This window comes from Agelaius phoeniceus, chromosome 4 (assembly GCF_051311805.1).
Source record: "Agelaius phoeniceus isolate bAgePho1 chromosome 4, bAgePho1.hap1, whole genome shotgun sequence".
Classification (NCBI taxonomy): Eukaryota; Metazoa; Chordata; class Aves; order Passeriformes; family Icteridae; genus Agelaius; species Agelaius phoeniceus.
In genome coordinates, this window is record NC_135268.1 from 46,241,742 (window position 1) to 46,256,403 (window position 14,662).

The 14,662-nt window shown below is 35.9% G+C and overlaps 1 protein-coding gene across 1 annotated transcript in view; it reads left to right on the top strand.

Annotated features, from left to right (window-relative positions):
• Positions 1-1,373: 1,373 nt before the first annotated feature.
• Positions 1,374-14,662, top strand: part of DLC1 (DLC1 Rho GTPase activating protein) — a 215,286-nt gene continuing 201,997 nt past the window's right edge. Inside the window, exon 1 of the mRNA XM_077177496.1 lies at positions 1,374-1,475. The gene's annotated coding sequence lies outside the window, so the exon portion shown is untranslated. The remainder of the gene's footprint in view (positions 1,476-14,662) is intronic.

Here is a 14,662-nt window from a genome sequence, read left to right on the forward strand (position 1 = left end):
GTAGAATTTGTTATGTGAATAGCTAATATTTATTACTAATAAATACACTAATTAAAGCCATACTAGTAATTTCCATTAGCTTACCCTCAAACTTCCACGGAGCTGTCCGTCTGGTTTTAATCAAAACCAAATGGTAATCCAAGTTCTCAGGCTGGAACAGCTAAGAGGAAGTCGTTCAGAGAAGGCAGAAGAAAGCAGAAAAGATAAACAGACGATAGTCACTAAATTTGTATAGAGCAAAGGATGTAGATGCTGTGGGTTACTCTGAAGACATGATTCAGGCACCCTGTCAAACTGGAACGAAGTAGTTACAAGTGTTTTATGTCAGCAAAATACTAATATGATCAAGATGGAGTCTGTCCTTTTGCTTTTGCAGAGCTGGATTTGTGTGACTCTGGAGGATTCTCAATAGAGGTAAAGCAACATATTCCACTGCCTGCAACATGACTGTGTTTAAACTATAGCATTTGTTTTCTAAGATCCTGCTTATTCTCTTGAGTATGCAATTTTAGCATTTTTCTTTAAATGGAATCTGCCTAACTGTGGATATTTGTTCGACAGAGTAGTACTAGACCTTTTGTCACTGTGGTGTGTTAAGTTTAGACCATGTTTCTCACTACCTGACGTCAAAGACCAGGTGTTTCAGAAATGTTCTTGTGCTGTTCTGGATAACTGCTACCTTTGCATGAGCGTTAGAGAAGCATAAAGTATTTTTTTAAAAGAAAAATCTAGGAGGGGAGGTTTAAATACATTTTTACATTATGTAGCTGTAGTGCAGATTTTTTTCTTGGGCAGAAATAGCCCAGCAGTGTATGAAGCTGGCTGCCTTGAAACACTCGGTCTTGACGTTTTCTTTTCCCTCCATTTCTGTGCTCTCTCCCTGGCGCAGGCAGGCAGGCTCGCTGTCTCTCTCCCTCTCTCTCTCAAAGGCAGGAAATACTTTTCAGGCAATCTGGGCCTGGTTGTTGAGGCCCCCTTTCACAAAACATCAGTCTGAATTTAGTAGACAGAAGTCACTGGGAAAAGCTTGACAGGCTCGTGCTTAGCTAAGGCTCCCTCCAGCTGCAGAGGGTGTTTTTGTTAGAATCACACATTGAGCAAAACTGCTCAGAATAGAGCAATGATCTCAGTAGCGAAATCTGAACTTTTATGCTAGCAGGAGCTAGCTGGGACTGGGCTCTTTTGTTTGTTTGTTTGCTTCTTCGTTTTGTTGTTTGGGCTTTTTTTTCTTTTAATGGCCAAAGATTTTAGGGAGGTCATGTCTGAATTCCTGATTCTCTTCATCTAGGTAAGGCTGTCTTGGAATCTCTCTGTACTTTTAACTATAAAAAAAAAATTGTTTTTGTTTTTTTTTTTTAAAAAAAAAGAAAAAAAAGGAAAAAAATAAAAGAAGGTAAGAAAAACCTCAGGAAAGGAACAAGCAGTATCCAGCACTGGAGTGTTCTGCGTTCAGGATCTCAGCACTAGAAAGAGAGGTAAAAAAATTTATAATCTTTAAAAATATACATTTAGTTGTAAACTGTGACAACTCTGTTTATCAAATATGCCAGACCTATAAAAAAATTTCTGTACGTTTTTCTTCATCTTTTAAAAATATGCTTGAAATGCTGAACTTTATTTGCATTCTTATAGAAATAAAGCTGTATGGTATTGCTTGCATATTTTTTAATGTACATTAAATTGGAAAGTTAGGTGTGAGTGATTTGGGTTTTTTCACCTCATTTAACAACAGGGAGGGCATTTAGGGCTATGTTTTTTTTCTCTCTCCCCACCTTCCCCTCTCTCCACTGCAGCAGTAATGATAATGAGGAGTGTTTTAGGTAGATAGATCAGTTATACCTCGCTGGGCTAGGTCTCTAGCCTTTTCTCAGTCCTAGATGAAATTTGCAATAGAAGTGGCAGTACAGTCTTAAAGGTGTATACTCTAAATCTGAAATTCCAAGGTTTATTTGTTGGCTTTAGCTAAATTGCATTTTTAGTAATGCCTTATTAGATACAGAAGTTGCTGTATGCTGTGCTAGCATTTAGAAGAGGTAAAGTAAGATTCAGTAAATGTCAGCTGACTATAATTTTTGGGAGGATGCATGGATTTACTCTTTTTTTCTTCTTAAGCTAGTAAACATGTAACTAATAAAAATAACAAGAATCTGCTGTTAAAGAGTTTAGGGAGAAAATCAGGATAGTATCTTTCACTGATATATGACTGCATTTATATTTTATGTAAAGATGTGATTTAATTATTAATTTGTTCTGGATATGAGAAGCATTTTTTTATGTGAATCTACATAGTATTCTTTGTCTTCCTGAAAATTGTTGCCTTCTCTCTCCCTTTCTCTCTTTCTCTCTTTCTCTCTCTCTCTCAGATTGGTAACTAAAGGGAAGTCATCTGTTCATCTATTTCAATAATATTTTAACTTTGCTTTTAGTATTCTTCCAAATGATTGTTGTGGAAGGAAATGACTTTGTGGTGTGAAAAGACATAAGGATATTCCAGAATGGGGTCAAATATCTCCTCTGCTATAGACTGAGAATTGTACACTTTACTGCCATTTGGAGGAAAAAAATTGTTCAGGGTGTTCAGAATTGGCTCTGAGTTGTAAAGAGAATGCATCTTAACTGGACAGGAAACAACCAATAGGCAGTAAATTGTTCCTGAGTATATTCTGGGGTGAATTTTAATATCACAATTTCATATTTCCTTATGGACAAGTCTACTCCAGTGTTCTGGTTTGGGAGAGCCGTGAGCTGAAAGTGGTGGGACTGGGAAGTTGAGAGGAATTTGACTGAGTCTTTTTGTCATCCTTGTGAAATTTCTGCTGGAACATTGATGTCTCAAAGGATTTGGCTTTAGTGGCTTTTACTGCACAGTGTTCCCATGCTTGCTGCTGCAAGTATAAGTGCACGTATTTAGTATTAGTGAGTGCTCCAGTTAAACAGGAGAAAATTTTCCCTCTTAAGCAGTTATCTTCTGCAGCACCACTTCTGGGTTTAAAGCATATAATGACCTCATCTGACCTCACTTGCAGATGCAAATACTTGACACCTGAGGCAGTTGAACTACAGGGTGGACAACAGAAGAGAACCCAGAAAGTATTTTCTCTTTAAACTCTGAAGTTTCTTGTAGACCATAAGAAAATATAACATTGATAAATGCCTGCATTTTTGATTTAGGAGGTTTAAATGAAAGTCCTGGAGACAAATCACTATTCAGCTTCTGGTTCTACTTAGTCTGATTTCTCTGTTATGCTTACCTTGTTTGGATTTTTAAGATATGTTTGTTCAAGAAAAAGGATTCACAAAAAAGTTACAGTCTAAAAAACCTCTGAAAATTATTTTATAGATATATAGCAACAATGAACATGGAAAATGAGCATCTAGAGTTTTTTGACCTTGCTGTATTCCTTCAGGAATCTTAAAGTTCTTTGTGTGAAACAAGAAAATAGCCCAAGTAGTTGGATCAAATGACTCCCTTGAAGGAAGTAATGAATTTATGTCTGCAACCTTGAGAAAAATTAACTCAAATGGTTACATCCATGTAATAGGAATTATTCAAATAGCTTTTCTTCACATAAATTTATGTGCCTGAAAACTAATTTTCTTTTTAACTTGTACCTGTTGACCTTCATGTCAAATGCCATACTCAGAACAAAATTTTTATATTTAGGCCTAATTACAAACACCTCTGTAACACAAAGCAATCCCTCCTGAAAGAAAATTAAAAGTAAAGACAACAACCTGTCTATGCAGTTTTTAAATAGGCAAGGCTTAGTAATTCTTTTAAAGTGCTGGGCTAAAAATCAATTCAAAAGTTGTTCCTTAGGTGATGGAGCAATCTAAGGATTCCCCTTTTGGCTTTTTCATTAAGTCTCAAAAGTTACTTAATTTTATTTTTCTTGATTGTTAGAAGTATTAAGCCACATTTTATATAATAGTTTTCTGTTGTTCTTAACATTAATTTTGTTGCTGGAATGTATCTTCTTTGTTATAAAGCTTCCCTGAGGACAGCAGTAGCAGAAGGAGGAAGAGAATTTACAAATGTTTTCCTCTTTTCTCAAAAAGAAGCTATATTTTACAGTATTCTCCTCTTTTCTTTTATTCATCTGGTTCCATTTTCCTTTTTTTTTTTTTTTGTCTGGAGAAACAAATAAAGCAGGGTGGGTTGTTGGTCTTCTGTTCTTTTTACAAAATAAAAAGCAAAAAGACAAAACCAGTGTAACATAAGGGCCAGAGCAATTGAAATAGCATATCCAGAAGTGTCAGATCTTGATTTCTTTCCTATTTGGAGAGAGCCCCTGGAGGTCTCTGATCCAACATGTTATTCAAAGTGGGCTCAACTAGAGCCGGTTGCTCAGGTCCTTGTCCACTAGGGCTTTAAATATGTCATCCAAAGAGGATGATCACTGTGAATTCTTAGTAAGGACTTTAAGACTGGCTGGATTCACAGGTGTATTTTTAATATATGTGTGTGTGCTTATGTATATATACATGTATACAAATGCATGTATATATGCATAAATTATACCTCAAACAAAAATTATCTAGAATTTTTACATGTCAATCCTATGTATGTCATATGTGATTATTTCATTTTAATAACTACTGATATTGAATTTCACTATGTTTAATATTTCACCATTGATATTTGTTGATGCTTTCAGGTATTATTTATTTAAGAATAGTCTGTTGGTAGATAATTTCAAATCCATTATTTCCATAGTTGCTTGTTTCCCTTTAATGAGAAAAATCACTTATGTTGAGATAAGAAATGCCCAGAGTTTTATCTTTGGTGTATTTTACATCAGTCACATCCCAAATACAGAGTTTGTTTAGGCTGTGTGTATCATTAAAACCAATTTCACTCATACTGTGTGCTCTTTACTTCTATCCTTCACTTTCATCTAGGCTCTTCTTTTTCTTACAGTGATTTGTGATACTTCCTGATGGTTATTCCATTGTACCCTGTGTCAAAATCTATTAGCTTTAGATGAAATTCCCTTGAACTTTAGGAAATTTTATAATTAATTTTCTTGCCTCTGAATTTCCATTGGCTCTCCCACCCTCTTACTCACTCTTTATCAGCTGTAGAGTTTCTGGGTAGATAGGTCTTATTGGTGAGAGTTTCACAATAGGATTAAACCACTAGAAATTGTCTTTAGTGCTAGAACAAATAAATGTTCCAAGCTGAACATCGTGGTACTTGTGGAAAGTTCACCTCGTGATAAAAAATTTTGGCATAAAAGGGAGTCAGTGGTGAGTTTGAAATAAATATCATTAGACTAAGAAGTGAGGAAAATCTGGAGTAGAATGGAGGATTGTGGCAATGTGTTGTCCTGCTAAAGGAGCTAAGAGAAGATGGAAGGAGCAAGAGGAACCAGTGACAAATATGCCAGGCCAAAGCAATTGGGGTTACATTATTAAAGCTGCACCTTATTAACGAGCTTTCATAACCTTAGTACTGTATTACTAGCATCTTTGCTAAGACTATCACAAAATATCAACCTTTTTTGACCTGCTCATGAATTTTCTCGTAAATGACACAGACATGTAAAGGGCGAGGAGAACTTACTTTGGATTCACTTTTTCAGTCTGGAGCACTTAACAGTCCAATTCTTAGCAGTCCTGAGAGGCTCAACATACTAGAAGTTGTACTGTTAAATTCATTACACATTTTTTTGTCTGCAGCTGAATTGAGATATGCCTTTTCATTTGGCTTGAATTGTTTATCTTCAGTTAAGACTGTTTTATCAGAGAAAGTTGGTAGCTTTCAATAATGACTACAATGAGAAGCTTTTTCTGAAAGGACAGTTTCTAAGAGTTGTATCCTCCGCAGCAAAATCTGGGTTTTGAGGATTCCATATACAGAAACAATTTTACACTCTAGTACCATCAAATACCTATGTGCAGATGTCACTAACAACTTCCACACATTGAGTCACTGTCAGCTTAATTGGGTATACCATACTGGATATTAAGATTTTTTAAAAGCTTTTGCATGTTGTGAGAGAATTGGTAGGCAGTAAAGGAAATAGATCTGAATCAGTTTTAAAATCAAGGGAAAATCTCCATATAAGCTCACAAGTCATCTGTTTTATTTTTCCTGTAGTTATGTACTCAGAAACAGCAATTTCCAGGGCTGAGCATATCTTTCCAGGCAGGCTACAGATGCTAAGTAGAAGAATATCATTATAAAATCAGGAGACCAGCTGATGAGTTTGGAATTGAGGCACTCTGGAAAATACTGCGGAGAATGTCTTTTGACTGTAGGAGATGTATTCACACTATGCCTATGAAAGTCAGAGAGAAAGGGGATATAGAGGTGAGAAAAACATACTCTGTAAAAGTCCTTTGACAAACAGGTTTCCTGAATTCCAAAATAGGAATCTTATAATGAAAAATAATTGATTTCAGAGTTAGGTTTGAATGCTGACTTTTTCCTCCCAGTTTCACCAATCTGGAGGATAAATTAAATTTTTACTTTCCCTTCCTTGGAGGAAGTGGATTTAATTAGGCCCTCAAGTGCATTTACAAAGCACTCAGTGTACATTATATGTTATTTCTCTCTCTAGTTTCAAAGAAATAGTGGTATACAGCTGCCATTTTGAATAATTTTTGCTTTTCACATCTTCAGCTACATTCCATAAATACTTGCTCAGTTTGCTCTCAGTACTTTTTCACAGGTGCAAAAAAATGGGATTCTGAATGATTCTTCTGATGGCCCATTCCCACCAAAAAGCACAGTCTCTTCAGTAGTCATTCTCTGTAGACTCTCCCTGATAAAATATTTGTCTTTCTCAATGGGAGAAAATAATTTTCAGCTCTTTAAGTACAAAGTATAGGCAAAATAATGCCAAAAATATTTTTTAGTGTCTACACTAGGAATGAAAACAGGACCCCTACTATTCAGTAAGGAGGCTGGTTGCCAAAAGTCATTGTCCGTAGTGCCTCATACTACAGAGGTTTCATAGCTCATGGCTGTAATGAGCACCAGCAACATTTTTTTAAATAAAAACAACATATTAGAACCTTAAATCTAAAAGGCAACAGGAATACAATCTGATTAATTTATATTGTTTTCAAAAAGACCTCCTGTAGCTAAATTATTCATTTTTCACTTGAGTGGGCAAGAAAATGAAATGTCCTCTATTTGGGGGAAGGGGGAACATATTTGTGGAAAAACATTTCCTTAATTCAGGACCAAAAATAAGAGCCACAGTTTTCTGGGTTGCCATGTCCCATGGGATGAACTTTTCTCATTTGATGTCTTTTCAGGATGCTTCCAATTCAACCAGGGAGTGAGGTGTAAGAAATCTATAAATTATATTATCTTTTCTATTTTCTGGGCATAGAGAGCCCAAATGATTTGGGGGGGGAGGATTAGCAGAGCGATGAATTTTCCACATAAACTTCCTATGGAAAAAGAAGACTTTAAACCTTTACACCTTAGATTACTTTTATTACAAAGAAACAAGAAATTTTAATTATAGAATCAGGATAGTATCTATAATAACCTTCACACTACTAAATTTTGAAGACCAGCAGACTCACAGATCCAAATTGCTAGATGGGTCTAATTTTCTTCTTAAAAAGTCTACGCTTAAAACCTTTTTACTTTTGCTTAAAACTTTTTTACTTTTTAGTGGGCAGTAATAAATTTTATGGCTGTTTTCACTTTGGAATGATACTGTGGTAAAGGGGATGGATGTTCATAACTGCTAAAAAGACTTTAATTCTGATTATTACTAACCTGCCACTAACAAAATTACAGTAAAGTGGTACCATTGTGCTATAAATACTTGAGAAAATAATATTTCACTGTTGGCTATTCAAAATAGGATAGAAACATAAAGTTGGATATTTTAAATGCAGTGTTTAATTGGTTTTTATTTGATAATTAAATTGGGCGCAAACTATATAGATCTTTAGTAAGCCTGGATAACAGTGGATCAGTTTGGATCCAGTCATTTCCCCTTTCTCATCCTTGAGGAAGAGCTTTGGCTAATCTGAGGCTCAGCACTGGAAATGAACCAAATACAAATACAACCAAGCTAAAACCCACTGTAATCACATGTTGGCTACAAGTAAAAGCTCTTCATTGTATGATGATGAGCACTGGTAATGCAGCTGCTTTTTGAGGAAGAGAAAATAAAAGAACTCCATGTTGTTTTATGTTTTAAAGCCATACATTAAGGCATATTGACAAAGTTTGGGCTCATATCTTAGGAGCCAATAATATTTTCACAAAACAAGCAAGACTTTTGAAGTCTCTGAATGAGTAACTTGCCAACTTGACTTTACATTTTGTGGTGTCTAATGTATTGAGGTCTTATAATGCCGCTGGACAGTATCAGTTTTTGTAACATGTTAAATATCTTCCAAAAGAAGGATGTTTACAAACTTAAGTGTGTTAGACATTTTCCAGCGACAATAAACTGTAATAAGGATATATATGACATATGTCAGAATCTGTGAAGAAGAAAAGAAAATAGTTTGTTAAAGGTATAATGAAATTAATACCTGAAGGAATGGGGAAATCCTTATCAAGTCAGAAAAACTATTTCAGGTACATGGCTTGATTAATTTCTTGTGTTGTATTTCTTATATCAGAAATAACAAACAAAAAACAAACAGAAAAAAATGAAATGTTTTGCAGTATGATGTATATTTATTATATATTTTATCTTCTATTTACTTACATGGACAAGCAAAGAAAATATTCTTTGGTGTATTTTAATATTTCTGCTTTCTATTTCTACTTTGCACTTCTGCAAATTCCTGCTGCATAAGGTACAATGAATAAATGTTCTCCTTCTTCATGATAGTATTGATTTTTATATGGTTCTAAATTCTCTCTTTCCCAGACAGGAAACTCTCGTGTATTTCATGGCCCTTCAGACAGAAGCTATACCATACTTTTTAATCCTTTCTGTTGTTTTTTGCTGTATGTGTTCCTATTCTATTTCTGGTTTTGAGATGGAATTGCCACTATTACATGCAGTTTTCTGTTCATTGCATAACAAGAATTTAGAAAATATTTTTTATGATGCCACTGTATGCTCAGCCTCTCCTTCACCTATTGTGCTACATATCTTTTAAGTATCACTGAGCTTAAAATTCAATTCCAGATTAACAGCCATAGTGACTTAGTTTTGAGTTTGTTTTCTGGATTGGTAGATGATATAACAGAGACTTTTAATATTAATTTATAATTAGAAGTATTTTTTAATCACTGGATGCCATTTTATTTAGTACAGAGAGTTTCATATGCAGTTTAATCTCCTAGTTCTCCATTTCAATTTGGTGACAGCAAATTTTATCATTTTACTTCTTTTCTTGTTCTGAATAATCTAAAAAACACAGTTTTTAATACCTGCCTTCACAAAACTATTAATAATCTCTCTCTTTATATTAAAAAAAAATCAGTCACATATTCTCACTTCTGGTTTCATATTTAGTTTCTGGTTTTTGTTAATTTATATTTTCGTTATTAATTAGATTTTTTAGCCAATTAACTGTATATGGAAATCAGGTTTGCATGTATGTAACTCACAACCAAGTTGTATTTTTTTTTAATTTGACTTTAAACCAGCTTTTGTTTCATCCAATCATTGCTCACAGTAACCCAAGGCTAAGTGTGCAGAGAGCTTCCCCATTTCTGCCACCTTCTCACTCTGTGGAGACACCACTCATGAGGCCTAGGGAGATGGGGGGAGATGGGGGTTTGAGGGCCAGAAATTCCTCTGCTTTGTCTTCCTTTTAATGATCAGAGAGAGGAGGATTGGAAAAAGTCTCTTATCCAGAGAGGCAGTACTTCCCCTGTACCCCTACTCCAGCCCCTGCTCAGGATCCCTTTTCGCTCTCTCTCTCAAGTAAAGCTCATCTCTGACCCCAGAAGCATTTGCCATTAGCTTGGAAGAATGTCCCTTTTGCAGTTCCCCAGATTTGCCCTCTCTACATGTGAATCCCCTTTCGTTCCTTAGAGAAAAGAGGGTTATTTGGACACCTTTTAGAGTTACAAGTTCAGTAATATTTCATTTGAGTATTGTTATGCAATTCTAATATTTGGTTCCCAATCACTTTATGTTCTTGGAATCTCTCCTAACAGAGGCTTGAAGAGGAGTCGGTTCCTCAGACTTATCAGGGAGGTGTTAGCAGTTGTGTGCTCTTTGATCTATAGCTGGGCAGCAATTTTAAAATCCTGTGCGGTAGGGTGTGCTGGAAGGAATGTTTGTATGTTGGACTTAGTACTGCTTGTGTCTATTTCTGTCCACTGATTCATTGCTGGAAACCAACAGTAAGATCTCATCAAAGAAAAGGACAAGTATCCTGTGAAAGGACAATATTGGGATGTATTTGTGTTTATCTGTACAAAAATCAGCAACACCTATATTAATAGTCTGTGTTCACATTTATAGGTACAACACATGCATATACATGCAAACCTGACCATTAAAAGTTATAGAAAACATTTAAATTGTTTTATTATTTCTGAAGACGTACTTGTCTTATGAGTACTATACTATTTCTAATTTTTAGAATAAAGTTGTAAATATTTTTAGCATTTGATTTCAAATATTAAAGAAATCAAAAAACCTGCATCTGGTATTGACTAGATTAATACTCCACAAAAAACAATGCTTATATTTCTACTCTATGACAGCAGGGTTTAGCATGGTCCAAAACCCTGCACTGCAAATGTTGCTTACATAGAAACTGCAGACAAGGTAAGCCTCCACTTCAGTGAAATCCAAAAGGTGGTCTATGTCCAGGAAATAAGAAATGAAGGATTGCTTTTTAAAAGCAGGAGATCTTTTAAAATAAATAGCTGAGTGAAGACCTAGAGGCTTATGTTTTATCTCAAATTATTTGTAAACAACATTCTGTGTCAGAGATTGGTATGGAGTTACTGAAAGAGCTGTATCCAAGCCAGACCAGGAGATGTGAGATGAGTTTATAGGAAACAGACCCTGTTCACTTAGACTTCCTTAAACAAAGTTTGCTGACTGGGGTCACAGACTAATGAAGATAAAATAATGATAACAAAATAAATATTTCTGCTTGATCTCCATTGCTCACATACTCCTGCTATGCAAAAAATGTAATGAAACAGTCTTTCATCTTTGTTTTTGATGCTTTGCCTTTTTCTTTTTTTTTTTTAAGAAAAATTTGCATCCCATGTAAAACATTAGCAAAACTTAAATTCCACTGGCATGATGGTGGGGCTGTACTGCCTGGGGTGCCCTCTCAGAAACTTTCCTGCCACAGCCTTTGTGAGCTGTTCCGTGTTCTCTGCAACTTCCTTCCTTCCTTCCAAAGGTTTTCTATTTATTGCAAGATGGCTGTTGAATATGGACAATGAATTGTCAAAATGGAGGAATTGGTGCAGGCAACAGAGATGTCACACCTGGGTCAGTGGCAGTGCTTGCTTTGGCCATACAGAGATGCCATGAAGTGTTCTGCACAGCAGTGTCTTACTTAGGCCTTCTTTGCCATAGTCCTTCGCTCCTCATGGCTTGGGGTTTACTGCCTGGGCTTGTGTGGTTGCTGCTATTGCTGCATGGCCCCATGTTTCTCTTCTTATCTCTTTCTTCCACTCTGGGAAAAACAGGGCTCCACTCCCTTGTTCTGGAAGTCTGAGGGGCAAGATGTAGGACCAGAGAGCCCTGGTTGTGTGCTTCTGCCCTTGTATTCTTGTAACTGGGATGTTTGTGTGCTCTGTCCTAAGCCCCAGAAGGGAAGCTGCTCTGACAGGTCTGCACGGCCACAGTTCCACATTTAAGTGCCTTTCCTTCCCTTTCCATTCTCCCCCTAGCTCCAAGACTCATTTCTTCCTGACGCAGCTTTCACAGGTGTCAGTCCTAGTACTGGGTTTGTGTAAGGATAGTTCTTGTAAAGTGTCATTTTTCCTTGAGGAGGGAAGCAAGAGAAGGTAAAACAAATCTTGAAAAATGTGTTGCACAGACAAATCTGAATGGAATTTCATGAGGAAAAAGAAATTCTCTGTCTGTATTTTGAAAGCCTGCTGCAAGCAGTTCAAGAGTTTTTTCTGAAAAAAGAAAATCACAGGAATTCTAATTGAGGAAAAATGTTAGACTGTCTAATTATAGAAAACCTACCAGCTCATCATTTTCCACTTTATCAGTTGTAAAGTCACCCCGTTCTGTGAGACTAGACACAAAGTTTCCAAAAATAAACTAACCTAAAGGTTTGCCCTATTTTTCATTAATATTCTACTTTACAGTGAGATAGGCAGTAAATTATTAAAAATCCATCTAAATTAACATCTAGTTTTGTAAACAATATGAAGCATCATAGAGGGTTCTTGACTGGGCTTCTGCTGCACTCTGATGGCCTACTGCTCAGTTTCACTTTCTATAGGTCAAGAATTACCTTCATTGGGTCAATGTTGGCCATATTCCTTAATTCAAACCCAGGATCAAGAAATTTTTCCCAGAAGTTTTATCCTTTGTATTTTTGTTTCAAAACAAAGATTTGTTTTGTTCTTCAGAAGGTTAATAGTACTAAGCAATACCAAACACCACTTGAAAAGTAAAGCAAAATATAAGTCAGAATTATAGCAACAGCTAAGTGGACTGTATCATATTGATAGATGTTTTGATCAGAAGAAAAGTTGTTTTCACTCTGCAAAACATTTCAACAAACTGATGATGGTTCATCTGACAGTCTTAAATTCTGCAGAAATCAGATATAAAGGTTTCTAGTTGTGGCATGGAAAGAATAGTAAGAAAGGGGGATGCTTCTTCCCTTGGGTAAAAGTACAAATGGACTTGAAGGGGCATTTCTCAGATGGTAAAAGATGCTGCATGTCATGGGAAAAAAAATGAGTAGCAATAGCAGAAAAGCAGTGATCGAGGCAGGAATACTTTCTTCTGCACAGTGGCACTTGGTTCTCTGGCAGAGAATCTTTTCCAGAGGTCTGGAGCAGTGAACCCTCCAAGATACAGCTTATGTGCTTGCATATGAGTGAAAGGAAATAAGTTGTCCTGAACAAATAGGTAGAAAAGAAATAAATTTTCTTGTCAGCCCTTAAATGTCAAGCAATTAGAGCAGGAAAATAATTTCTGAGCTGAATTGTTTAACATGGTCTTTGAGGAGTGGAGAGGGAGCAGAAGAAAAGTAAGCTGTCACCAAGCTCTGAGCTCCTTCATGCACCATGGGAATGAAGGGATTTCAGGAGCTGCTGGTGAAGCTGCCTGGGGAGGTGACATATGTACTGTAGATTTTCATATTGAGTGCTAATACACACTCATTTGTTAGAGAACAGTAAAAGTGCCCATGTGGTATATTTATTTGTCTTGTATTTCAAGCTAAGTATTTTATATTTCTCTGTTTAATAATTTTTCTGCAGTCTATGAGGCAGTCAAAACTAGTGATAATGCAAGTAAAACACAAAGGTTCCTAAAGTAAAATTTGGTTTTCATACCCCATGAAATATAACTCACCACATCAAAAAAATGAAAAACAGTAACAGATCTGTTCTTCCACTTCCGTAAGTCCATGTAGCAGCAGCAAGATTAACACACTCCCATCAACTCAATGAGAGCCTGCCTTCTGTGCATTAATTAGGTAGGTGGATGTATGTATATCATTAGGAAGTTGCATTTTTTAGCTTTGTACCCTTAACTTGTACTGTCTTTATTGACTGTTGTCAGAAATGTCCCTATATGGCTGTAGCAACCGTGTTTAATTTTCTCTGAAGTAGATTAAGGTAGTGTTCTAGTAGGGGAAGAAAGGGAATCTGCAAATGAGTTGTATCCATGTGCAACTCCAAACATTGCTCGTGGAGGACAGTAGAAATCATTGAGCCCTTTCTAGTAAACATGCCTCTTTTCAAAGTTCAAAACAAAACACTATGGTGACTGTAAAATTATTTTAATTGAAAAGCTTTAGTGTCCATCAGGAAAAGGTGCAGCAGAAGTTGAAAGTATTTTCACTATTGATTTTTCACTCTGGTAATTTTGAACCCACGCACTTAGAAATAAAGATGAAATCAGAATAAGAATGTGCTGCAAATTTATACAACAATTTCACTTTATATTTTAATATATAGGGTTAATTTCATATTTGATCAGGAAAGAAGAGAGAATTATAAAATTTTATTAACTTTTTACTACTAAAATTTGCCTCTGAAAGCAGATAGTTTTTTTGGCCTGGTTCTGTGTGTTATTTTCCATTTTGCTCAGCCTCCCACACACTAATGACTTGTACATGGAATTTCATATACTCTATGAATATATGTTCTTTTTAAGCAGAGTCTCCACAGAGGTGGAAAATGTGAATGTGAAATGAAGCTTGCCATTCCTAAAAGAAGGTTAAAGATCTAGGACTGCGTACAAGCCTATCCTGAAAGTCAGTTTGTCAAGGCATAATTTATGGAGGTTCAGTTGCCCAGGCATAATTCTGCATTTCTTTCAAGATAAATACTTTTATACTTTCAGGCATGTGATTTGTCAAGGCAGCTTTGTGACCTGGTGGGCAATCAGAATTTGCCTTAGTGGACTGAAATGACCCAGAACAGACTCACTACTTAATCTTCTTTATTGCTGAAATCAATAACCAGATCCATGCTAAGTGCTGACAGTTCTTGTGTAGGGAGTGAAAAGGAGAAGTGTCTGCTCCTTGAACTTCTAACATCTTATGAGAC